This window comes from Stylophora pistillata, chromosome 6 (genome assembly GCF_964205215.1).
Source record: "Stylophora pistillata chromosome 6, jaStyPist1.2, whole genome shotgun sequence".
Classification (NCBI taxonomy): Eukaryota; Metazoa; Cnidaria; class Anthozoa; order Scleractinia; family Pocilloporidae; genus Stylophora; species Stylophora pistillata.
This window is the reverse complement of record NC_142524.1, coordinates 17,544,110-17,570,980: the sequence shown is the minus strand read 5'-3', so window position 1 is coordinate 17,570,980 and position 26,871 is coordinate 17,544,110.

The window sequence follows — 26,871 nt, the reverse complement described above, 5'->3', positions numbered from 1 at the left end:
TACCCAATAAGTAGCCAGTCGGTTGAAAAGTCAATTTACCAGTCAGTCAGCCAATCAGTCAACCAACCAGATAACCCTAATTAGTTACTGGTGACTCAACAGCTAGCTAACCGGCTGACTGACTGACTGGTGACCTAGTGACTGACTGGTTGACTAACTGACTGGTACCTGATCCGCTGACTGACTGATAGACTTGAGTGACAAACTTTTTCCTGTACGACTGACTAACTGGGTCACTAGCTGGTTCACTGACTGAATGATATACCGTTAGTGACTGGCGACTGACTGACTCAATGACTGGTTGAGTAGATGATCGGTACCTGACTGCTTCTCTGACAGATTAACTCACTCGTGACCGACTGATCACTGACTATCTTACTGACGAATGAGAGATAATCTCACTGACCAATTGAGTCTCCCACTGGTACCTGACTTGCTGACTGACTGGTTAATTCACTCTTTGACTTACGGGATAGTCACCGGCTGACTGACTGCTTGATTTACTCAATGGTATCGCAACCAGCTGACTCACACCCTGACTGACTCACTTTTACTTAACTGTCCCCCCGCGTTGAGAGGTGCCTTGCTGACTGAGTGCTGACTGATTAGATAACTAACTGGTGACTGACTGATTGATTGACTCAGTGGTACTTGACCGGTTAACTAATTTTCCTTCACTGGCTCAGTGGAGGACTGGATGGTTGACTGAGAGGTTGACTCACAGGCTAACTGGGGTGTTAGCCGAATGGTAACAGACTGAATAACTGACTGGCCAGCTGACTGATGAGTGACTCACTAGCACCTGACTGGCAATTCTAGGGTCCAGCGCCTTGCTGACTGTCACCTAGTCAGTTACCAAGTTAGTTAGCAGTTAACTGCTCGAACAGTCACCAAGGCAGATAGTCATTAATCAGAAAGTTAGTAACTCATCACACATTCAGCCAGTCAGTCAACCAGTTAACTAGTGACTCAACCGTTCAGTGAATCACGCAGTGAATCCGTGAGTTAGCCAATCAAAAACCCAGTCAGTCAGACGCTCAGTTACTAGTGTGTAAGTCAATCAGCAGCCAGTTAGCAAAGCGCTGAACCAGTTAGTCAGCCAGTCAGGTGCCAGTGAGTCAGTGAACCAATCCGTAATTTAATCAGTCATCACTCGGCTAAACAGTCATGTTCAACCGAGTAAGTCAATGAACAAGTTAGCAGTCTATTCAACCATTCAAATAGCCACTCAACTACGAGGGAGTCAGTCAATCAGTTGGTAAGCAAGTCAGGCAACCAGTCAGTCCTTCACCAGTCAATAAGCCACTGGTCTACAAGTAGGTGGGAGAAGCAGTTCACCGGTCAGATAACCCGTTAAGTACTACACATCCAGTCAACCATTTAGTAAGACAGTCAGGTTACGAGCCAGTAAAACTGTCACTCACCAATTAGGCACTCTATCACCGAGTGAGCAGCAAACGAGCTACCGAGTCAGATAGCCAGTCAAGTGTTACTGATTCACTCAATCGTTCACTCATCCGGACAGATAACTTCGGTGGAACATGACTGTTTAGCCGAGTGATGACTGATTAAATTACGGATTGGTTCACTGACTCACTGGCACCTGACTGGCTGACTAACCTGTTGACTGACTTCCTGACAGCGTGGTGACTGACTGGCTAACTGAGTGGAGACTTATAATAGAGTTTTCTTGACTGACGCAGTGGTACTTGACTGGCTATCTGACTGGATAAACTAACTGATTTGTACACCGATCAGTGACTAAGTGGCTTATTGGCTGGTGACTGAGTGGCTGACTGGCTGTTCGGCTGACTAGCTGAGTGAATGGTTGCCTAATTCAGTGGTACTTGACTGGGTACCTGACTGGTTACTTGAATTGCTTAGTGACTGGTGACTTCGTAGCTCATTGCCTGCTGACTGACTGGCTGACAGACAGGCTGACTGCCTGGTTGACTGTCTAGCTGACAGAATGGCTGGCTGGCCCAGTGGTACTTAGTTGCCCATCTCCTTGGTTGTCTGACCGGCTCACTGAAAGGTTGACTGACTCAGTGGTACTCGACTGGCGATCTGACATGTTAACGGACTTGCTGACGGACTTGTGACTGAGTGGCTAATTGACTGGTGACTCAGTGGCTTATTGACTGGTGACTGACTAGATGACTGGCCAGTTAACTGAGTAGCTGATTGAATGGTTGACTAACTCAATGGTACTTGACTGGCTCTCTCACTGGTTAAGTGAATTGCTGACTACCTGGTCACTGAGTTGGTCATTGGCTGCTGACTGGCTGGCCCACTGCATGGTTCACTCACTGGCAGACTGAGAGGGTGACTGACTTAATGGGACTTGACTAGCTATTTGACTGGTTGAATGACAGAGTGGTTGACTGACTCATTAGTATTTGACTGGGTATATGACTGTTTGACCGACCAACTTGTGGACTGGTGACTGATTGGCCTGTTGACTGACTCACCGACTGAATGGTTGATTGACTCAATGGTCTTTGACTGGCTATCTGACTGGTTAACTGACTTGCTGACCGACTGGTAAGTGACTTGAGAAATGACTGTGTGAGTGACTTACGGCTGATTAGCCGACTGATTGGGTGACTTACTTGCCGACCGAAGGGTGATTGAATGGCTAAGTGACTGGTGACTGACTGGTAGTTGACCGAGTAGCTGGCTAAATCTCATTGCAGTGACTGAGTGGCTAACTGAGTGACTGACTGAGAGGTTCATTGACTGGCTAACTAACTTGTTGACCGACTAATGACTGACTTGGTAACCTACTGACAGAATGATTGGTGATTGAGTGATGGACTGGCTGACCGACTTGTAATTGAAAGACGGACTGATTAACAGACTGACGGCTTGACTTCCTTCATCACCCGACTGATATCTGCTTCAGTGACTGGGTGACTCAATTACATGTTGATTGAGCTACTGTTACCTGACTGGCTTACTGCATTGCTGCCCGACTTCCAACTGACTGTCTAACTGAGAGGTGATTAACTGGCTCACTGACTGGTTAACGACTTATTGACCGACCCAGTGGCACCTGAAGAGCTGGCTGACTGGTTTACTGACTAGTTGACTGACTGATTAACTGACTGGTTTACTTACTGACTTAGTGACAAATAATGGTTAATCAGTAGCCAATGACTGGCTGGCTAACCTAGTAATTAGTACATGAGTGCCTCTCTGGTTGACTGACTTGGTGACCGAGTGGTGACTTACTGGTGATCGACTGTCTAGCTAACTAGTTATCGACGGGCTTAGTGACTTATTGAGTGACTCACTGGTACTTGACTGGCCGCTTGACTGGTTCGGTAACTGGGTTAGTGACTACTTGATTATCTGTTTGAATGACTGGTGACTGAGTGGTTGAACGACTAATTTACTATCTGGTTCACTGACTGTTTGGCTGATTTGCTGACAGAGTGGTGATTTTCCGGCCTACTGACTGCTTTCCTGACCAGTGACTGACTGTGCCTGATTGATTAACTTAGATGTTGGTACTTGAGTGATTGACTAGCTAAGTGACTACGTTGCTCACTGACTGGTGATGGACTGAATAACTCAGTGGTTATTGACTCTGCTGACTGACTTTCTGATTGACGGGCTAAGTGACTGGCTGAGTGACTGGCTGAGTGACTGGCTGACTAATTTACTGGTAGTTATCGAGCAGACAGACTATCTGGCGTAGTGCCTGGCTGACCGACATGATGATTGACTTGGTGACCGACTAGTGAGTGACTTGTGACTGGCTGACTGACTGCTTGACTTCCTTGCTGCTACCTGACCGCCTGACTGACTAGTTTACTGACTGACTGGTACCCGATGGTGATCTGCTCGCTTGACTGATTGGCTGACTGACTGGTAAATTGACTTTTTAGCCGACTGGTTACTTATTGGGTAAATGACTGGTGACTTACCGACTTACCGATTGACCGACTGACTGATACCTGACCCTCTGATTGACTTGTTGACTCCTTTGCTGACGTAATAGTGAGTGACTGGCCAGCTGACCAGTTAGTGACCTACTAACTGAGTGGTGACTAACTAGATAATTGATCCCTTGACTTAATGGTTGACTGATTTACTGGTACTTGACCGGCTCACTGACTGGTGACTAACTAGATAATTGATCCCTTGACTTAATGGTTGACTGATTCACTGGCACTTGACCAGCTAACTGACTTGTTGACTGACTTCCTGACCGAGGGGTGACTGACTGGCTAACTGAGTGGAGACTAAGTAGATAATTGAGTCAGTCAGCGTATCAGGTACCAGTCAGTTAGTCAAGGAGTCAGTCACTAGGTCACCAGTCAGTCAGTCAGCCGGTTAGCTAGCTGGTGAGTCACCAGTAACTAACTTAGTTAGTGGCTCCTAACGGACTGACTGACTGGTTTAAACACTTACTGATTTAAACGCTTCGTGACTGATTAACGTGTTCACTCCCACACTGGTACCTAATTTGCTCACATAGTAGCTCACCCTGTCACTGGTACCTGACTAGCCATCTTACTTGCTGACTTACATGTTGAACGACTGACGACGGGGTAATTGACTGGTGACTGATTGGTTAACTAACCGGCTGGTACCTTCGCTACTGATTAAATGGTGTACTAACTAACTGAGTTTAAAGCTCCAGACCTACTGACTGACTGGTTGACTGACTGACTGATTTAAAGGCTTCGTGACTGATTGACGTGTTCACCCACACACTGGTACCTAATTTGCTGACTGAGTAGCTCACCCCCTAATTAGTTACTGGTGACTCGCCAGCTAGCTAACCGGCTGACTGACTGACTGGTGACCTAGTGACTGACTGGTTGACTAACTGACTGGTACCTGATCCGCTGACTGACTGATCGACTTGAGTGACAAACTTTTTCCTGTACGACTGACTAACTGGGTCACTAGCTGGTTCACTGACTGAATGATATACCGTTAGTGACTGGCGACTGACTGACTGTGACTGGTTGAGTAGATGGTCGGTACCTGAGCGCTTCTCTGACAGATTAACTCACTCGTGACCGACTGATCACTGACTATCTTACTGACGAATGAGAGATAATCTCACTGACCAATTGAGTCTCCCACTGGTACCTGACTTTCTGATTGACTGGTTAATTCCATCTTTGACTTACGGCATAGCCACCGGCTTACTGACTGCTTGATTTACTCAATGGTATCGCACCAGCTGACTGACACCCTGACTGACTCACTGTTACTTAACTGTCCCCCCGCGTTGAGAGGTGCCTTGCTCACTGAGTGCTGACTGATTAGATAACTAACTGGTGAATGACTGATTGATTGACTAAGTGGTACTTGACCGGTTAACTAATTTTCCTTCACTGGCTCAGTGGAGGACTGGATGGTTGACTGAGAGGTTGACTCACAGGCTAACTGGGGTGTTAGCCGAATGGTGACAGACTGAATAACTGACTGGCCAGCTGACTGATGAGTGACTCACTAGCACCTGACTGGCAATTCTAGGGTCCAGCGCCTAGCTGACTGTCACCTAGTCAGTTACCAAGTTAGTTAGCAGTTAACTGCTCGAACAATCACCAAGGCAGATAGTCATTAATCAGAAAGTTAGTAACTCATCACACATTCAGCCAGTCAGTCAACCAGTTAACTAGTCACTCAACCGTTCAGTGAATCACGCAGTGAATCCGTGAGTGAATCAAAAACCCAGTCAGTCAGACGCTCAGTTACTAGTCTGTTAGTCAATCAGCAGCCAGTTAGTAAAGCGCTGAACCAGTTAGTCAGCCAGTCAGGTGCCAGTGAGTCAGTGAACCAATTTGTAATTTAATCAGTCATCACTCGGCTAAACAGTCATATTCCACCGAGTAAGTCAATGAACAAGTTAGCAGTTTATTCAACCATTCAAATAGCCACTCAACTACGAGGGAGTCAGTCAATCAGTTGGTCAGCAAGTCAGGCAACCAGTCAGTCCTTCACCAGTCAATAAGCCACTGGTCTACCAGTAGGTGGGAGAAGCAGTTCACCGGTCAGATAACCCGTCAAGTACTACACATCCAGTCAACCATTTAGTAAGACAGTCAGGTTACGAGCCAGTAAAACTGTCACTCACCAATTAGGCACTCTATCACCGAGTGAGCAGCAAACGAGCTACCGAGTCAGATAGCCAGTCAAGTGTTACTGATTCACTCAACCGTTCACTCATCCGGACAGATAACTTCGGTGGAACATGACTGTTTAGCCGAGTGATGACTGATTAAATTACGGATTGGTTCACTGACTCACTGGCACCTGATTGGCTGACTAACTGGTTGACTGACTTCCTGACAGCGTGGTGACTGACTGGCTAACTGAGTGGAGACTTATAATAGAGTTTTCTTGACTGACGCAGTGGTACTTGACTGGCTATCTGACTGGATAAACTAACTGATTTGTACACCGATCAGTGACTAAGTGGCTTATTGGCTGGTGACTGAGTGGCTGATTCGCTGTTCGGCTGACTGGCTGAGTGAATGGTTGCCTAATTCAGTGGTACTTGACTGGGTACCTGACTGGTTACTTGAATTGCTTAGTGACTGGTGACTTCGTAGCTCATTGCCTGCTGACTGACTGGCTGACAGACAGGCTGACTGCCTGGTTGACTGTCTAGCTGACAGAATGGCTGGCTGGCCCAGTGGTACTTAGTTGCCCATCTCCTTGGTTGTCTGACCGGCTCACTGAAAGGTTGACTGACTCAGTGGTACTTGACTGGCGATCTGACATGTTAACGGACTTGCTGACGGACTTGTGACTGAGTGGCTAATTGACTGGTGACTGACTAGATGACTGGCCAGTTAACTGAGTAGCTGATTGAATGGTTGACTAACTCAATGGTACTTGACTGGCTCTCTCACTGGTTAAGGGAATTGCTGACTACCTGGTCACTGAGTTGGTCATTGGCTGCTGACTGGCTGGCCCACTGCATGGTTCACTCACTGGCAGACTGAGAGGGTGACTGACTTAATAGGACTTGACTAGCTATTTGACTGGTTGAATGACAGAGTGGTTGACTGACTCATTAGTATTTGACTGGGTATATGACTGTTTGACTGACCAACTTGTGGACTGGTGACTGATTGGCCTGTTGACTGACTCACCGACTGAATGGTTGATTGACTCAATGGTCTTTGACTGGCTATCTGACTGGTTAACTGACTTGCTGACCGACTGGTAAGTGACTTGAGAAATGACTGTGTGAGTGACTTACGGCTGATTAGCCGACTGATTGGGTGACTTACTTGCCGACCGAAGGGTGATTGAATGGCTAAGTGACTGGTGACTGACTGGTAGTTGACCGAGTAGCTGGCTAAATCTCATTGCAGTGACTGAGTGGCTAACTGAGTGACTGACTGAGAGGTTCATTGACTGGCTAACTAACTTGTTGACCGACTAATGACTGACTTGGTAACCTACTGACAGACTGATTGGTGACTGAGTGATGGACTGGCTGACCGACTTGTAATTGAAAGACGGACTGATTAACAGACTGACGGCTTGACTTCCTTCATCACCCGACTGATACCTGCTTCAGTGACTGGGTGACTCAATTACATGTTGATTGACCTACTGTTACCTGACTGGCTTACTGCATTGCTGCCCGACTTCCAACTGACTGTCTAACTGAGAGGTGATTAACTGGCTCACTGACTGGTTAACGACTTATTGACCGACCCAGTGGCACCTGAAGAGCTGGCTGACTGGTTTACTGACTAGTTGACTGACTGATTAACTGACTGGTTTACTTACTGACTTAGTGACAAATAATGGTTAATCAGTAGCCAATGACTGGCTGGCTAACCTAGTAATTAGTACATGAGTGCCTCTCTGGTTGACTGACTTGGTGACCGAGTGGTGACTTACTGGTGATCGACTGTCTAGCTGACTAGTTATCGACGGGCTTAGTGACTTATTGAGTGACTCACTGGTAGTTGACTGGCCGCTTGACTGGTTCGGTAACTGGGTTAGTGACTGCTTGATTATCTGTTTGAATGACTGGTGACTGAGTGGTTGAACGACTAATTTACTATCTGGTTCACTGACTGTTTGGCTGATTTGCTGACAGAGTGGTGATTTTCCGGCCTACTGACTGCTTTCCTGACCAGTGACTGGCTGTGTGCCTGATTGATTAACTTAGATGTTGGTACTTGAGTGATTGACTAGCTAAGTGACTACGTTGCTCACTGACTGGTGATGGACTGAATAACTCAGTGGTTATTGACTCTGCTGACTGACTTTCTGATTGACGGGCTAAGTGACTGGCTGAGTGACTGGCTGAGTGACTGGCTGACTAATTTACTGGTAGTTAACGAGCAGACAGACTATCTGGCGTAGTGCCTGGCTGACCGACATGATGATTGACTTGGTGACCGACTAGTGAGTGACTTGTGACTGGCTGACTGACTGCTTGACTTCCTTGCTGCTACCTGACCGCCTGACTGACTAGTTTACTGACTGACTGGTACCCGATGGTGATCTGCTCGCTTGACTGATTGGCTGACTGACTGGTAAATTGACTTTTTAGCCGACTGGTTACTTATTGGGTAAATGACTGGTGACTTACCGACTTACCGATTGACCGACTGACTGATACCTGACCCTCTGATTGACTTGTTGACTCCTTTGCTGACGTAATAGTGAGTGACTGGCTAGCTGACCAGTTAGTGACCTACTAACTGAGTGGTGACTAACTAGATAATTGATCCCTTGACTTAATGGTTGACTGATTTACTGGTACTTGACCGGCTCACTGACTGGTGACTAACTAGATAATTGATCCCTTGACTTAATGGTTGACTGATTCACTGGCACTTGACCGGCTAACTGACTGGTTGACTGACTTCCTGACCGAGGGGTGACTGACTGGCTAACTGAGTGCAGACTAAGTAGATAATTGAGTCAGTCAGCGGATCAGGTACCAGTCAGTTAGTCAAGGAGTCAGTCACTAGGTCACCAGTCAGTCAGTCAGCCGGTTAGCTAGCTGGTGAGTCACCAGTAACTAACTGAGTTAGTGGCTCCTAACGGACTGACTGACTGGTTTAAACACTTACTGATTGAAACGCTTCGTGACTGATTAACGTGTTCACTCCCACACTGGTACCTAATTTGCTCACATAGTAGCTCACCCTGTCACTGGTACCTGACTAGCCATCTTACTTGCTGACTTACATGTTGAACGACTGACGACGGGGTAATTGACTGGTGACTGATTGGTTAACTAACCGGCTGGTACCTTCGCTACTGATTAACTGGTGTACTAACTAACTGAGTTTAAAGCTCCAGACCTACTGACTGACTGGTTGACTGACTGACTGATTTAAAGGCTTCGTAACTGATTGACGTGTTCACCCACACACTGGTACCTAACTTGCTGACTGAGTTGCGCACCCCCTAATTAGCTACCAGTGTGTGAGGGAACACTTCAATCAGTCACTAACCCTTTAAATCAGTCAGTGATTAAACCAGTCAGTCAGTCCGTTAGGAGCCACTAACTCGGTTAGTAAGTAAACTAGTCAGTCAGCCTCTCATGTACCACCCAAGAAGTCAACCATTTAGGCACCACTCAATTAGCCAATCGTTAGTCGATGAACATGTCCATAAACAAGTGAGATGGCTAGTCACGTACCAGTGGGTCAGTCAATCACAGAGTCAGCCGGTTAGGTATCAGTGAGTTAGCCAACCCGTCAATCACAAACTAACCATTTTTATCAGTCAGTCAGTCAGTCAGTCAACAACGCAGTCAACAATTCTTTTAACTGCTCAGTTAGCAATTGAGGTACCAGTGACTCAGTCAAGCACTTTGATAGCTAGTCAGTCAGCCAGTTAACCATCAGTCAGTTAACCAGTCAGTTATCAGTCGATTAACATGGCAGTCAACCTGGTTTGCAGCCAAACAGCTAAGAGTGGGTAGGTCAACAAGACAGTCAGCAAGCCAGTCACTTGTCAATTAGCCAGTCTCTACCAGTCAGCAAGGTAGTTAACCAGTCAGTCAGCCGGTCAGGTGCCAGCCAGTCAGTCAAACACTCAGTCAGTCTGATTGGTTAATTAAGCGGGTGGTACCTGAGCTGCTGACTGACTAGTTTACTAACTAACTAAGTCAATGGCTCGAGAGCTACTGACTGACAGGTTCACTTAGTGACTAATTTAAACGGTTAGTGCCTGATTGTCGGGTTGACTATTTCACTGGTACCTAAGCGGCTGACTGAGTGGTTTACAGACTCAGTGGTACCTGACTTGTCATGTGACTTGTGGACTGACATGCTGACCGACTAACGGCGGGCTAATTGACTGCTGATGGACTGCTTAACTAACTGGTTGGTACCTTAGCGGCTGACTGACTGAATTAATGGCTCCTGACTGACTGACTAACTGCTTGACTGAATCACTGGTACTTCACTAACCATCTGACTTGTTGGCTGACGTGCTGACTGACTAACCACGGGCTAATTAAAAGGTCACTGACTGTTTAACTGGTCAGGAAACAGGTCAGTCAGCCACTCAGGCAACCAGTCAGTAGGTTGGTCAGCTACCACTGAGTCAGTCAACCAATTAAACAGTCAGTCACCAGTTAATTAGCTCTGCGGTAGTCAGTCAGCACGTAAGCCAGCAAGTCGGATCCCCAATCAAGTACCAGTGAGTCAGACAAGAAGTTAGTCAGTCAGGCAGAGGCCATTAATTCAGTCAGTCAGCCGCTTAGGTACCAACCAGTAAGTTAAGCAGTCCATCAACAGTAAATTAGCCCTGTCGTTAGTCGGTCAGCATGTCAGTCAACAAGTCAGATGCCTAGTCAGGTACCCGTGAGTAAGTCTACCACGATGTCAGCCAGTTAGGTACCAGTGAGTTAGCCATACCGTCAATGAGTCACTAATCATTTAAATTAGTCAGTCAGTCAACCAGTCAGTCAATAGGTCTGGAGCTTTTAACTCAGTTAGTTAGTACACCAGTCAGTCAGTAGCGAAGGTGCCAACCGGTTAGTTAACCAATCAGTCACCAGTCAATTACCCCGTCGTCAGTCGTTCAACATGTAAGTCAGCAAGTAAGATGGCTAGTCAGGTACCAGTGACTGGGTGAGTTACTCAGTGAGCAAATTAGGTACCAGTGTGTGAGTGAACACGTCAATCAGTCACGAAGCGTTTAAATCAGTAAGTGATTAAACCAGTCAGTCAGTCCGTTAGGAGCCACTAAGTCAGTTAGTTACTGGTGACTCACCAGCTAGCTAACCGGCTGACTGACTGACTGGTGACCTAGTGACTGACGGGTTGACTAACTGACTGGTACCTGATCCGTTGACTGACTGATCGACTTGAGTGACAGACCTGTTCCTGAGCCACTGAGTAACTGGGTCACTAGCTGGTTCACTGACTGAATTAGATATCGTTTCTGACCGGCGACTTACTGGCTGATTGACTGGTTGACTAGATGATCGGTACCTGAGCGCCTCTCTGACAGATTAGCTCACTCGTGATCGACTAATCACTGACTATCTTTCTGACGAATGACAGATAATCTCGCTGATTAATTGAGTGTCCCACTGGTACCTGACTTGCTGACTGACTGGTTAATTCACTCTTTGACTTACGGGATAGTCACCGGCTTACTGACTGCTTGATTGACTCAAAGGTATCGCACCAGCTGAATGACACCTTGACAGACTCACTGTTACTTAACTGCCCCCCCGCGTTGAGAGGTGCCTTGCTGACTGAGTGGTGACTGATTAGATAACTAACTGGTGCCTGACTGATTGATTGACTCAGTGGTACTTGACCGGCTGACTACTTTTCCTTCACTGGCTCAGTGGAAGACTGGATGGTTGACTGAGAGGTCGACTCACAGGCTAACTGAGGTGTCGTTGAAATTTATTAGGAAACACTGAAACGTGCTTGATAACGGACTTTTTCTACGAAGTCTGGCCAAAGACTGAAATACCTCAAGTCTTGCTAAAGTCGCTCCGGAAACACGGTTATCACAAAAGTGTCTCAAAACAAGCAAAACTCAATTTTTTAAATAGAATGTGTTGAAATCTGTGAGAAAAACCTAATATACCATGTGTACTACCAAATCTATCCAAAGACTGAGATGCGTCTTCTTATTCAACTCGTGCTACAAACACGGTTTTCAAAAAGTATCAGGCAACAAGTCAAAATCAATGTTTTTTTGATAGAATGTGTTGACAACTGTGAGAAAGCACTAAAATTTGCTTGATATGCCATGTTTCCTTCCATATCTGGCCAGAGACTGGAATGTGTTGAGTCTTGCTCAAGTCAGGCTGGAAACACGGTTTTCAAAAACACTATCTGGAAAGAAGCCCAAAACACTTTTTTAAAAAGAATGTGCTGAAATCTGCAAAAAACACTGAAATTTGCTCGATTCCCGATCGTTCCTACGAGATTTGGCTACAGACTGAAATACATGCTTGACTCAGGTTGAAAACACGGTTTTTCAACAAGTATCTAGAGACAAGCCAAAGCAAACTTCATTGAACAGAATGTGCTGAAATATGTAAGAAAACACAAAAATTTGATTGATACGCGATGCTTCCTACAAAGTTTGCCTAGAGACTGAAATACATCGTCTTCCTCATCTTGGGATGAAAACAGAAATTTGGGAAAAGTATCTTTTCAAATTTGTAAGAACACGCTATAATTTGATTGATACCCGATGTTTCCTGTAAAATTTTGCCACAGAGTGAAGGAAGTCAAGTCTTGCTCAACTCGCGCTACATACACCGTTGTTCATTGTATTGAACTAGTTTAGTATGAAATATCAAATTATTTCATGCAGAAAGTACAGAGTTGTAGTGGTTGGAAGATTGAGAGCCTGCACGGCTGATTTGCTTACTTGTAGGGATTTGCCCCATTTTTCATCTCTTGTCATCCATACCGTAGGCCTTGAGCTGGGAAAGAAGGATAAAAATATCTAACAAGTCTAGAAGCGATCGCTCGTCTTCTCACGGTTTGTCCGGTTCTGAAATATCAGCATTAAGATCTGCCGCAAACAATATTGTACTTGACAGTGTTGATGCTGCCTCGAATAGCAATGATGGCTCACGACACCACTGTGATTTATTAGTTGACGGAGGCCTGTAAATTCCACAAACAGTGATCCAGGTTTTCGCAAGGTTAATCCTGAGAACGATAGATTCGGTTTTAAAACTTGACTACTTTTCAGAAGGGAGCCCTTTTATTTCTTTGACTCGGATAAAGCAGATGTCGCTCCCAACATACACTAATAAACCAGCGCCACTTGCCTTTCTGTCGCAACGACACTATCGAAAACCACCAACATGAAACATGTTCTCCGGAAAAGTCGCGTCGATTTTGCTCTCAGATATAATCAGAATGTCGAGTTTACTAGGACGAAGCCAAGATTTGATCTCATGAAGCTAGAAACCGCCGATGCTGTTAGCGTTAATGTGTCCCAGTTTAAAGTTTCAAACATTATTCCCGGCAATTTGATCAAATCTCGACCAGGTTTCGTCCACTGACTCCGACTCTACCTCATCTTGCTTTTCTTCGAGAGTTGAGTTTTCAAAGAAACTATCACTAAGTGGAGGTAGAGAGCATCTCATACAGTACCATGTTCGAAAATGTGTCATAGAATAGGATCGTAACTCCCTGAGACTCATGCCAGTGCATTTCCTGTGATAGGTGTCGATACAACCACTACAAGGGACGCCATTTTGATTTTTCTTCAAACCTTCAAACCAAATCAAGGACAGTGCATCAACATACGAACATCTGTTAAAGGAAGCAGGATTACCTACATTAGGTATGAGAAGACTGAAAGACCTGATGGTGTTAATGTTCAACCTGGAACGTACATCGCTGAATTATTGCAAACAATGGAAAATAATTACAAGTTACGTACACCACACTTTGTTATACCGAGATATAATACAGTAACTTATGAAAAGCATTTTATCGGACATCTAAGGCCTTATTTATGGTGCAAATTACCGGGAAATGTACGGACACAATGTGACTCGAACAATTTTAAAATACAAATTAAGAAAATGGACCTAGAAAGCGTTTTTCTTGAGAAAAGTCCAGCTGGTTGTTTTCTATGTGATTCTTAGACTATAATAACTCATTAATTATCATTACTCATTCACTGGTCATTCCTAAACTATATTCCTACAGTTTTTAACATTGCGCATATACACAAAACTCTTCATTTCTCTAAAACGCTTTCTATGTGTTTAATTATCATTAAAAAGTTACTATTGGCTTAAAAGTAGTTTTTTAGGTGTAAAAATCGTTTTAAACGCCTAAAGCCTTAGTTAAGAAATTCAATAATTTTTACAATTTAGATGGTCACACTGCGGAAGGTTGTGGCTCTGTTATTCCTCAATCAAAGCCATTGTCGTTTAGAGCTCCAATAGCTTGTTGTTTTTGCTAATAGTGCGTTGAATTTGATCTCTATATTCTCAAGGGTTTAAACGTTTTAGAGGCCCGAGTGACCCTATAACATACGAGGAAATATCAGCACACAAGTCGGGTATTTCAGCAGAAAAAAAGGGGAAAATCCACCAGCATACGTGGGAAAAATTAGCTGTGCAGGCTCTCAATCTTCCAACAACTCTAACTCTGTTGTTTCCACATAAAATAACCTTATACTTCATACCAAACTAGTTGAATGCAATTACCAATAGTGTGGCAAGTTTCATTACCTAAGAGGGAATGGTTCAGAAGTTAGATGGGGTTAGGGCTAACGTACCACCTTACTTAAGAATTTCAGTCTTTCAAAATTCAGATGGTCACAGTTCCAAAAACTATAACTCTGTCATTCCGCAATGCATCATGATCATCAGTCTTCTTCGTGCTCTGTTGCGCATAAGGCCTTGATAATTCTCTTCCATCGGTCCCGGTCTCATGCAATAAACCTCGCTTCTTCCCACGACTTCTCACCCGCCTCCCTTCTTTCCTTTTCAATCGATCGCCTCCAAGTTGTTTTGGGCCTGGCCACCTTTCTCTTACTGTCTGGTGACCGTGTGAGGGCTATTTCGCAGTGGTAGTCTTGCGACATCGTCAAGAGATTTCCAAGAAAATTCCACCTACTTCTCCTAACTTCTATGCTCATCGGTGCAGATCCGGTTTCTTTTTGTAATTCCTCCTTCGAAATGATGTACGGCTAAAATATACCTTGAATTCTCTTCAGGCACTGCTACTGAGAGGAGTCAAGTTTCTCGTAATCTTTAGCATTTGTCTTCCATGTTTGACTTCCATACAAAAGGACCCGTCTCACGAGGATGTTGAATACCTTAATCTCGGTCTTCTTACTATATTGCTTAGAGCTCCACACTTTTTGCAACTTCCTAAATGCTGTCTTGGCCTTACAAAGTCTGCCTTCTACTTCCTTATCTGCTGCCCCATCCGCACTTACACCACATGCTCCAAGATAAGTGAAGTCGTTTATTTCCTGGATGTCTTGACCGTTTTGGAATTTGATAGAGTTGTTGTTCTTGCAACTAATTTTCAGTATGCGTGTTTTCGATTTGCTAATGTTGAGTCCCACTCTCTGAGCTGCCTCTGTTAGCTTATCTGTCTCTTTTGCATCTGTCCGTGATTTGTTGAGATCAGAGCGACATCATCCGCGTAGTCTAGGTCTTGTAGCTGACTGGTGAATTTCCATCTGATACCTATCTTTGCTAGATGGGTTGTCTCTTGCATTATTCAGTCGATGGCGAGAAGGAATAAGAAGCCTGACATTACACAACATTGCTTGACGCCAGGTTTTACTTGGAACCATTCGGATGGTTGACCTCCATCAAGAACTGCAGATTTGGAATCCGGGTAAAGGAGTTGGATCATTCTGATGAGTTTACTCGGTATTCCTCAATAAAATCTACTCATATTTATCACGCAAGTAGTTCAATGCAATGCCCAAAAGTGTGATAAAGTTCATGGCTTAAGCACGAATGGTTCAAACGTTACACGGGGTTAGGGTTAACGTGCCAGCCTGCTTCATATCCCCTCGGCGATGGTTCATATCCGTTCGCAATCTTCCAACCCCTATAACTCTAGTAATTCTCAATGAAATAACTTTATTTTTTATAAAAACTTAGTCCAATGCAATCACTAATAGTGTGACAAGTGTCGTGGCTTAAGAATCAATGGGTCAAAAGTTAGATTGGGTTAGGGTTAACCTACCACCTTTGTTCATATCCCCTCGGCGATGGTTAATGTCCCTTTACAATTCTTATAAATATGACTATGACTTACACCGCGACTTAGATCATGACTATGACTGTCTATATCTATGACTATGACTATGACTATCAGTATTTCAATGACCCTTCCGAAGAGTATGATTATGACTATGACTATGACTGATCGAGACTATGACTATGAAAAATGGGGCGATATCAGCAAAAAAATGAGGCGATATCAGCACCAAAAAATGGGGCGATATCAGCTAGAGTCGACAAATCAGCACACCGAAGGAAGGTGTCTTCCTCACTGAGTTGTTTGATTTCTCTTTTAGCTTTTCAAAAGTCATGGAAAAGTTTTAAGTTTGAAACTTTGGAGGTTGGAAAAGTTGACTATGATTATGTTGTCCTGTTGCTATGTGCTTAAGGGGTTGAAAGCTTTAGAGGCCCGAATGACCCTATAACATACGAGTGCATACCAGTACACAAGGTGGACAGGTCAGCAGAAAAATAGGGCAAATCCCCACAAGTAAGCAAATCAGCAGTGCAGGCTCTCAACCACCACAACTCTGTACTTTCTGCATAAAATAATTTGATATTTCATACCAAACTAGTTCAATACAATGATCAACAGTGTGACAACTTTCATGGCTTAAGCATGAATGGTTCAAAAGTTGGATGGGGTTAGGGTTAACCTACCTCTTTTCGTGTCAGTCATCAGGGGTATCATGGCCATCTTTGTCAAAATTTCAAATTTCCCTCAAACTCCTGCTATTTGTTCAATGGTGCCCATAACGAGTTTCTAGCGCTTTCAAAGTAATTTTCAAGCCTTAAAATGAGGTTTTCTCACTTACACCCCGTAGCCCAGTTTTCACCTTTCTTTTGGTCAATCTTATAACCACCATAACTCTGTTGATTATGCATAACATAACTTGATATTTCACACCAAACTTGTTCAATCCAATGAGCAATAGTGTGACAAGTTTAATGGCTAAAACGTGAATAGTTCAAAATTTAGATGGGGTTAGGGTTAACCTACCACTTTAGTTCATATCTCCTGGCGATGGTTCATATACCCTCGGTGATGGTTCATATCCCCTCTCAATCTTCTAACCTCTAGAACTCTCTTCGTTCTGCATGAAGTATCCTCATGTTTCATACCACACTAGTTCAATCCGAGTACCAATAGTGGAACAAGTTTCATGGCTTAAGCTTAAATGAGTCAAAAGTTAGAAGTGGTTAGGGTTAAGGGACCCTATTTTCATTTTCGCTGTCTTGAATATTTTTCGAAAGGGGTAGCATGGTACTTTTGGTCAAACTTTTCAGTGTCTAGAACGCTTTCTTATTGATTGATTATCATTGAAAAGAGTTACTGTTGTCTGCAATATACTCATATCTATCTATCAGGAAAGTAGTTCAATGCAATGCCCAACAGTGTGATAAAGTTCATGACTTAAGCACGAATGGTTCAAAAGTTAGATGGGGCTAGAATTAACGTGCCACCTTCGTTCATATCCCCTTGGCGATGGCTCATATCCCCTCGGCGATGGTTCATATCCTCTCGCAATCATCCAACCCATATACCTCTGGTATTCCTCAATGAAATAACTTTATATTTCATACCAAATGAGTTCAATGATATTAGTAACAGTGTGACAGATTTCATGGCTTAAGAATCAAGGGGTCAAAAGTTAGATGGGATTAGGGTTAACGTTCTTCCTGGGTTCAATTCCCCTCGGCGATGGTTCATATCCCCTTACAATTCCTACAACTCTGACTATGACTTAGACTGCGACTTGGACTATGACTATACCTATCAGTATTTCAATGACCCTTCCTAAGAGTATGACTATGACTATGACTATGATTATGACTGACTGAGACTATGACAATGAAAAATGGGGCGATATCACCGAAACAAATGAGACGATATTAGCAAACGTGGGCAAATCAGCACACCGAACGAAGGTGTCTTCATCAATGAGTTGCTTGATGTCTCCTATAGCTTTTTAAAAGTCATGGAAAAGTTAAGTTTCAAACGTTCGAAGTTTGAAAAGTTGACTATGATTATGTTGTCCTGTTGCTATATGCTCAAGGGTCTCAAAGTCTTAGAAGCCCGAATGACCCTATAACATACGAGGGCATATCAGCACACAAAGTGGGCAGGTCAGCAGAAAAATTAGGCCAATCAACACAAGTGGATAAATCAGCCGTGCAGGCGCGCAATCTTCCAACCACTACGACTCTGTACTTTCTGCATGAAATAATTTGATATTTCATACCAAACTAGTTTAATCCATTGATCAGGAGTGTGACAAGTCTCATGGCTTACAGTGACACGAACTCAACCGGGGCCACCCAACGTTTTTTAGCCAATCACAAGACGAGTTTAGAACAAAAAATTGAAGCTCGTTCATCAGCGGATCAATCAGTATAAGGGTCAAGTTTCACTGTTCGTTTGACTAAATCAGATGTGAAGGTATGCGAAAGCTTATAGTTTTTTTAAAGCAAAAAATATAATATTTTCCATTTCTATTACGGTAAAGGTGAATAAATGTTTACCGAATGGCGGCCGGTAATTTCGAAGACTATACTGACTAAAGTTAAATTTACCAAATTGCGGCCGACTCACTTTATACAATATATTTTCCGAAACAAGGCCTGGAATGCCGAAGGCGAGAGCTTATGTAATTTACTGAATATTGCGGCCGCGAATTTTGAACACGAAACGGGCTCGATCAATGTGAATAAATATATCAAATTACAGCCGGCTAAACCTCAAGGCGAAACCGGCTCAACACAAGTATATTTTTAAAATATCATTGAAAAACGGCCGTATCTACAATTTTACCGAGAATTTTAGTAACCAATCACAAGGACAAAGAAAATTTCAAATTTAGTTTTTGCATGTATTACCGGTGGTTGATTCCGTTTGCGTTGTAGTTTGAAAGTCGGGAAGTATTTCAAACATTCACTGATTTGAGGTAAAACCGTTTCGTCTTCAAAATCTCAGGCCGTGTCAATTCCGCAAATACATTTGTATTGAGTCCGTTTGGTCTTCAATATTCCCAGCCGCATTATTCCGTAAATAATATAAGCTTTCATCCTCGACATTCCAGAACGTGTTTCGAAATATATATTTTATAAGTTAACCCGTTCGTAATTTAGTAAATTTCTTTAAGTCTGAGTCCTTGCAGTCTTCAAACCTCCCGGCCCCAAAATTCGGTAAGTTGTACAAGCTTTCTTTTTCAAAACTCCATACCCTATATCGAAAAATTTTTGTTATAAAAGTTTACTCAGCCGTAATTTGGTAAATTTACGTTGAGTTCGTTCAGTCTTTAAAATTCCCGGCAGCAATACTCGGTAAATTATACAAGTTCTTGTCTCCGACATTCCAGACCGTGTTTCGAAAAAGAAATTTATTGGTTTACCCAGCATTATTCGTTACTTACGTACGTTGAGTCTGTTCAGTCTTCAAAATTACCGGCCGCTATTAGATAAATATTTGTTCGCTTTTACCGTAAACGAAATAAACAACATATTTATTCACCGTAAAAAAACTAGAAGCTTCCGCATGTCCTGACATCGACTCCAGTCAAACGAGCAGTTTAATTTGACCGCTGGTGAACGAACTCCAATTCTGTTGTTCCGTACTTGTCTTGTAATTGGCTAAAAAACGTTGGGTGGCCCCGGTTGAGTTCGTTTCACTGAATGGTTAAGAAGTTACTTAGGGCTAGGGTTAACCTACCTCTTTTCGTGTCAGTCATCAGGGGTAACATGGCCATCTTTGTCAACACTTCAAATTTCCCTCAAACTCCTGTTATTTGTTCAATGGTGCCCAAAACGAGGTTCTAGCTCTTTCAAAGTAGTTTTCAAGCCTTAAAATGAGTTTTTCTCACGTACACCTCTTAGCCCATTTTTCACCTTTCTCTAGTCAATCTTCCAAGATACAATGATATTCGCTATTGCTTAAATAGCGCTATCTACTGCGAGGATCGTGCATCACATGTAACTATAACACTATTTGTTATGCATAAAATAACTTCATATCTCACACCAAACTAGTTCAATCCAATGATCAATAGTGTGACAGGTTTCATGGTTGAAATGTGAATGGTTCAAAAGTTAGACGGGGTTAGGGTTAACCTACGACTTTGGTTCATATCCCCTCGGCGATGCTTCATATACCTTCGTTGATGGTTTATATCCCTTTTCAATCTTCCAATCTCTATAACGCTGTTGGTTCTACGTAAAATACCATCATATTTAACACCAAAGTAGTTCAATCAAATACGTAATAGTGTGATAACATTAATGGTTAAAATGTGAAGGGTTCAAAAGCTAGAGGGGGTTAGGGTTAGCTTACCACTTTGGTTCATATCCCCCAGCGATGGTTCATATACCCTCGATGGTGGTTCATATCCCATCTCAATCTTCTAACCTCTATAACTCTGTTGGTTCTGCATCAAGTGTCCTCATGTTTTATACCAAACTATGATCAATAGTGGAACACGTTTCATGGCTTAAGCTTAAAGGATTTAAAAGTTAGATTGGGTTGGGGTTAGGGGACCCTCTTTTCGCTTAGGCCATCTTGTTTTTTTTTTCAAAGAGGTAGCACGGTACTCTTGATAAAAATTGTCAGTATCTAAAACGCTTTCTTAATGTAAGATTATCATTACAAAGAGTTACTATTGTCGGAAAAGTACTTTTTTCGGTGTACAAATAGTTTTAAATACCTAAACCCTTACTTAAAACTTTAGGTCTTTCAAAATTCAGATGGTCACGGTTCCAAAAACTGTAACTGTGTCATTCTGCATTGCAATATACTCATATTTATCACGCAAGTAGTTCAATGCTATGCCAAACAGTGCAATAAAGTTCATGCACTAAGCGCGAATGGTTCAAAGGTTAGATGGGGTTAGGGTTAACGTGCCACCTTGGTTCATATCCCCTTGGCGATGGTTCATATCCCCTCGGCGATGGTTCATATCCCCTCGGCGATGGTTCATATCCTCTCGTAATCATCCAACCCCTATAACTCAATGATATTGCTACTGAAATACATATATATGAACTGCGGTTATGAAACGTGTATGTGCACGATCCTTCGCAGTAAAGCACCATTTAAGGAATAGTGAAAATCAGACCTGAAAAATCAGGTCTGATTTTCACTATTGCTTAAATAGTGCTTTACTGCGAAGGATCGTGCACATATACGTTTCATAACTGCAGTTCATATATATGTATTTCATATGTTTGTTGTTTGATTTATCATCTACGGGTTTATGTCGAATTAGTTTGATGGCCTGCTCCCAGTTGGCTTGTTAGCTCAATTGGTAGAGCGCTGCACTAGTATCGCAGAGGTCAGTGGTTCGAATCCCGTACAGGCCTGAATTTTTTTCAGGTCTGATTTTCACTATTGCTTAAATAGTGCTTTACTGCGAAGGAACGTGCACATATACGGTATTGCTACTAGTGTGACAAGTTTCGGGGGTTAAGAATAAATGAGTCAAAAGTTAGATGGGGTTAGGGTTAACGTATTACCTGGGTTCATATCCCCTCGGCGATGGTTCATATCTATTACAACTACTATGACTATGACTATGACTTTCTGTATTTCAATTACCCTTCCTAAGAGTATGACTATCACTATGAAAAAAGAGAGACTTCGAGAAACTGAGACTATGAATATGAACTATGAACTGAGACTATGACTATGAAACTATGACCACTGAGACCATGACTATAAAAAAATTTGGCGATATCAGTACCAAAAAAATGGGGCGATATCGGCAAAAGTGGGCAAATCAGCACACCGAAAGAAGCTGTCTTCATCAATGAGTTGCTTGATTTCTCTTCTAGCTTTTTTAAAAGTCATGGAAAAGTTTTAACTTTGAAAAAGTTGGAAGTTTGAAAAGTTGACTATGATTGTGTTGTCCTTTTGTTATATGCTCAAGGGTTTGAAAGTTTTAGAAGCCCTAATGACCCTATAACCTTCGAGAGCATACCAGCACACAAAGTGGGCAGCTAAGGAGAAAAATGAGGCCAATAAACACAAGTGGGCAAATCAGCGGTGCAGCCTCTTAAACCTCCGACCACTAAAACGCTGTACTTTCAGAGTGGAATAATTTGATATTTCATACCAAGCTAGTTCAATACAAGGACCAAAAGTGTGACAATTTTCATGGCTTAAGCAGGAGTGGTTCAAAAGTTAGATGGAGTTAGGTTTAACCTACCTCTTTTCGTCTCATCCATCTTCGATTTTTTTCAAAGGGGTAACATGGCCATCTTTGTCAACACTTCAAATTTCCTTCAAACTCCTGCTATTTGTTCAATGGTGCCCAAAACGTGTTTCTAGCGCTTTGAAAGTGATTTTCAAGGCTTAAAATGAGTAGTAACTGTACTAACTGACTAGTAACTGAGTGTCGGACTAACTAGGTTACTGAGTGGCTAACTCACGGTTAGACTGCGTGATTCACTGACCGGTTGACTGTCTAGTTGATTGAGTGGTTGACTGACTTGCTTACTGTGTGATGAGTTGCTGACTTACTGATTGGTGACTGTCTGCCCAGCTGACTGATCGAGCAGTTAACTGCTGACCTACTTGTACCTGACCCAGCCACTGATTGGTTGAGTCCCTTGCAGACTGACCGGTGAGTAACTTGGTAACTGACTAGGTGACTTTCTCGCTGACGGATTGGTTGACTGACTTAATGGTACTTGACCGCTTGACATACTTGTTGACAAACTGCTTGACTGATGGAAAGAATTACTGCTTACTGACTATCGAGTGAGTATGTGGTTGACTGGTTGACTGACTCACTGCTGCTTGATTGGCTATTTGTATTGTTCACTCAATTGTTGACCGACTGGTGACTGATTGGCTAACTGACTGGTGAGTGGCTAGCAAACGGACTGGTTGACTAACTCACTGGTACCTGACCGGCTGAATGACTGGTTGACTAAACGGCTGATTTACTGACTAAATGGCCCCTCAATTAAGAGTGACTACCTGACCGACTGGCTTACTGGTCGATTAACTCCTTGACTAACTTGTGACTAAGTGACTTGTGGCTGACTGACAGTAACTGGTTGACTGATTCATTGGTAGTTGATTCGCTGAGTTCCTGATTGACCGACTGGTGATTGAAATGCTAACTGAGTGGTGACTGACTAGCCAACCCACTGGGTGACTGACTCACTGGTACATAACCGCTGAGTGACAGGTGTACTGACTGATGCACTAAAAGGCTGATTCACTGACTTAATTGCCACTAAATGAAGAGTGACTAGCTGTCCGACTAGCTTACTGGTCGACTTACTCCTTGACTGCCTTGTGACTAAGTGGCTATTTGACTGGTGACTACTGGCAGTGACTGGTTGATTGATTCACTGGTACTTGACTCGCTGACTTCCTGGTTGATCGACTGCTTGACTGACTGGTTGACTTACTGGTTGACTGACTTGTGACTGGGTGGCTAACTGACTGGTGACTGACTGGCCAACGTACCGTTTGACTGACTCACTGGTACCTAACGGTCTAAGTGACTGGTTGACTGACTGATTGACTAAATGACTGTTTCACTGACTTAATGGCTACTGAATTAAGAGTGAATTAAAAGCGAATGGCTAACTGGTCCATTGACACCTTGACTGGCTTGGGACTAGGTGACTATTTGATTGGTGACTGACAGACACAGTGAATGGTTCAAGGATTCACTGGTTCTTGACTCGCTGACTTTTGTGGTTTCATTACTGTCTAGCTTACATACTGGTACCTGACGGGCAGAGTATCTGTTGGAATTACTCAATTTTTATTTACTGACTGGCCTTTGAAGGGGCTGTTTGACTGGTTGACTTGTTAGCTTGGCGCATTTCAGTCTGAGGAATGTCTTAGGAAGCATCGAGTGTCGACTGAGTATTAGCGTTTTGTTACAGATTTCAGCACATTCTATTAAGAAAAAGTAATTTTGGGCTGTTTGCAGATGCTTTTTTCAAAACGGTGTTTGTAGCGCGAGTTGAGCAAGACTTGACTTCCTTCACTCTGTGGCAAAGTTTTACAGGAAACATCGGGTATCAATCAAATTATAGCGTTTTCTTACAAATTTGGAAAGATACTTTTCCCAAAACTCTGTTTTCATCCCAAGATGAGCAAGACGATGTATTTCAGTCTCTAGGCAAACTTTGTAGGAAACATCGCGTATCAATCAAATTTTTGTGTTTTCTTACATATTTCAGCACATTCTGTTCAATGAAGTTTGCTTTGGCTTGTGTCTAGATACTTGTTGAAAAACCGTGTTTTCAACGTGAGTTAAGCAATACTCCATGTATCTCAGTCTGTAGCCAAATCTCGTAGGAACGAACAATCGGGAATCGAGCAAATTCTAGTGTTTTTTGCAAATTTCAGCACATTCTATTTAAAAAAGTGTTTTTGGCTTCTTTCCAGATACTGTTTTTGAAAACCGAGTTTCCACCGTGATTTGAGCAAGACTTAACGCATTCCATTCTCTGGCCAGATATGGAAGGAAACATGGGATATCAAGCAAATTGTAGTGCTTTCTTGCAGTTGTCAGCGTATTCTATTAAAAAAACATTGATTTTGACTTGTTCCCAGATACTTTTTGGCCAGATTAGGTAGGACACATGGGATATCAAGGAATTTTAGGTTTTTCTCACAGATTTCAACACATTCTATTTAAAAAATTGCTTTTTGCTTGTTTCGAGACACTTTTGTGATAACCGTGTTTCCAGAGCGACCTTAGCAAGACTTGAGGTATTTCAGTCTTTGGCCAAACTTCGTAGAAAAAACCGTTATCAAGCACGTTTCAGTGTTTCCTTATAGATTTCAACACCATCTATTCACAAGAGTTACTTTTGGCTTGTTTGCATATACTTTATGGAAAACCGTCTTTACAGTGCCCGTTGAGGAAGACTTGGCGCATTTTAGTGTGTGCCTAAATTTCCTAGGAAAGATTGGGTATTAAGCAAATTTTAGAGTTTTCTTGCCTGACTCAATGGTACTTCACTGCCTATCTGACTGCTTAAGCTAACTGACTTATCCACCGATCGGTGACTACGTGGCTTATTGACTGACAAGCTGACTCTATCCTTGGCTAACTTAGGGGTGCTTGACTAGCTATCTGAGTGGTTAACTGAGTTGCTGAGTGATTGGTGACTTCGTAGCTCATTGCCGGCTGCTTGACTGGCTGTCTGCGTGGTCGACTGTCTACTCTAGCTGACAGAATGTCTGACTGAGCCAACCGCCGATTGACTGCTAACTGAGTGGCATATCGACTGGCGACTGACGGGCTGATTGGCTGGTTGGCTGAGTAGCTGACTGAATGGTTGAATAACTCAATATTACTTGACTGGCTCTCTCACTGGTTAAAAGAATTGCTAACTGCCTGGTGACTGAGTTGCTCATTGGCTGCTGAATTCACTGCCTAAGCTAACTGACTTATCCACCGCTCGGTGGCTAAGTGGCTTACTGACTATTGAGCGACAACCTGACTCTATCGTTGCCTAACTCACTGGTGCTTGAATGGCTATCTGACTGGCTACCTGAGTTACTGTGTAATTGGTGACTTCTCAGGTTATTGCCGGCTGACTGACTGGCTGACTGCCTGACTGCCTGATTGACTGTCTAGCTGGCTGAATGGTTGACTTAACTAGTGGCTAATGGACTTCTGACTGAGTGGCTTATTGGCTGTTTGGCTGAGTAGCTGACTGAAAGGTTGAATAACTCAAATGTACTTGACTGGCTCTCTCACTGGTTATGTGAATTGCTGACTACCTGGTGACTAAGTTGCTCATTGGCTGCTGAGTGACTAGCCTAGAATATGGTTCACTCACTGGCTGTTTGAGAGGATGACTGACTTAATGATGAGGATGACTGGCTATTTGACTCGTTTATTGACTGGCTGCGCGACTGAAAAACGACTGGCTAATTGACTGCTGACTGAGAGGCTGACCTACTGTTTCACTTAATAGCTGACTGAATAATTGACTCACATAAAGGACTGGCTTTATGATTAACTTACTGACTTGCTCAGCGACTGGTGCCTAAGTGGCTAACTGACTGACTGGTCGACCTGGCTGGTTGACTGATGGGATGACGAAATGGTTGACTAACCCAGTTGTACTTGACTTGGTATCTGATTGTTTAAATGACTCCCTAACCGACTGGTGACTGATTCACCAATTGAGCGGTGACTGACTGGTTGACTGGCTGATTGAAAGTTCGACTGAACCAGTAGTACTTGACGGGCTAATTGAGTCACTAATTGACTGCAGACTGACTGGCTGACCTGGTGGTTATCTGTCCGGATGAGTGAACGGTTGAGTGAATCAGTAACACTTGACTGGCTATCTGACTCGGTAGCTTGTTTGCTGCTCACTCGGTGATAGAGTGCCTAATTGGTGAGTGACAGTTTTACTGGCTCGTAACCTGACTGTCTTACTAAATGGTTGACTGGATGTGTAGTACTTGACGGGTTATCTGACCGGTGAACTGCTTCTCCCGCCTACTGGTAGACCAGTGGCTTATTGACTGGTGAAGGACTGACTGGTTGACTGACTGGCTGACCAATTGATTGACTGACTCACTTGTAGTTGAGTGGCTATTTGAATGGTTGAATAAACTGCTAACTTGTTCATTGACTTACTCGGTGGAACATGACTGTTTAGCCGAGTGATGACTG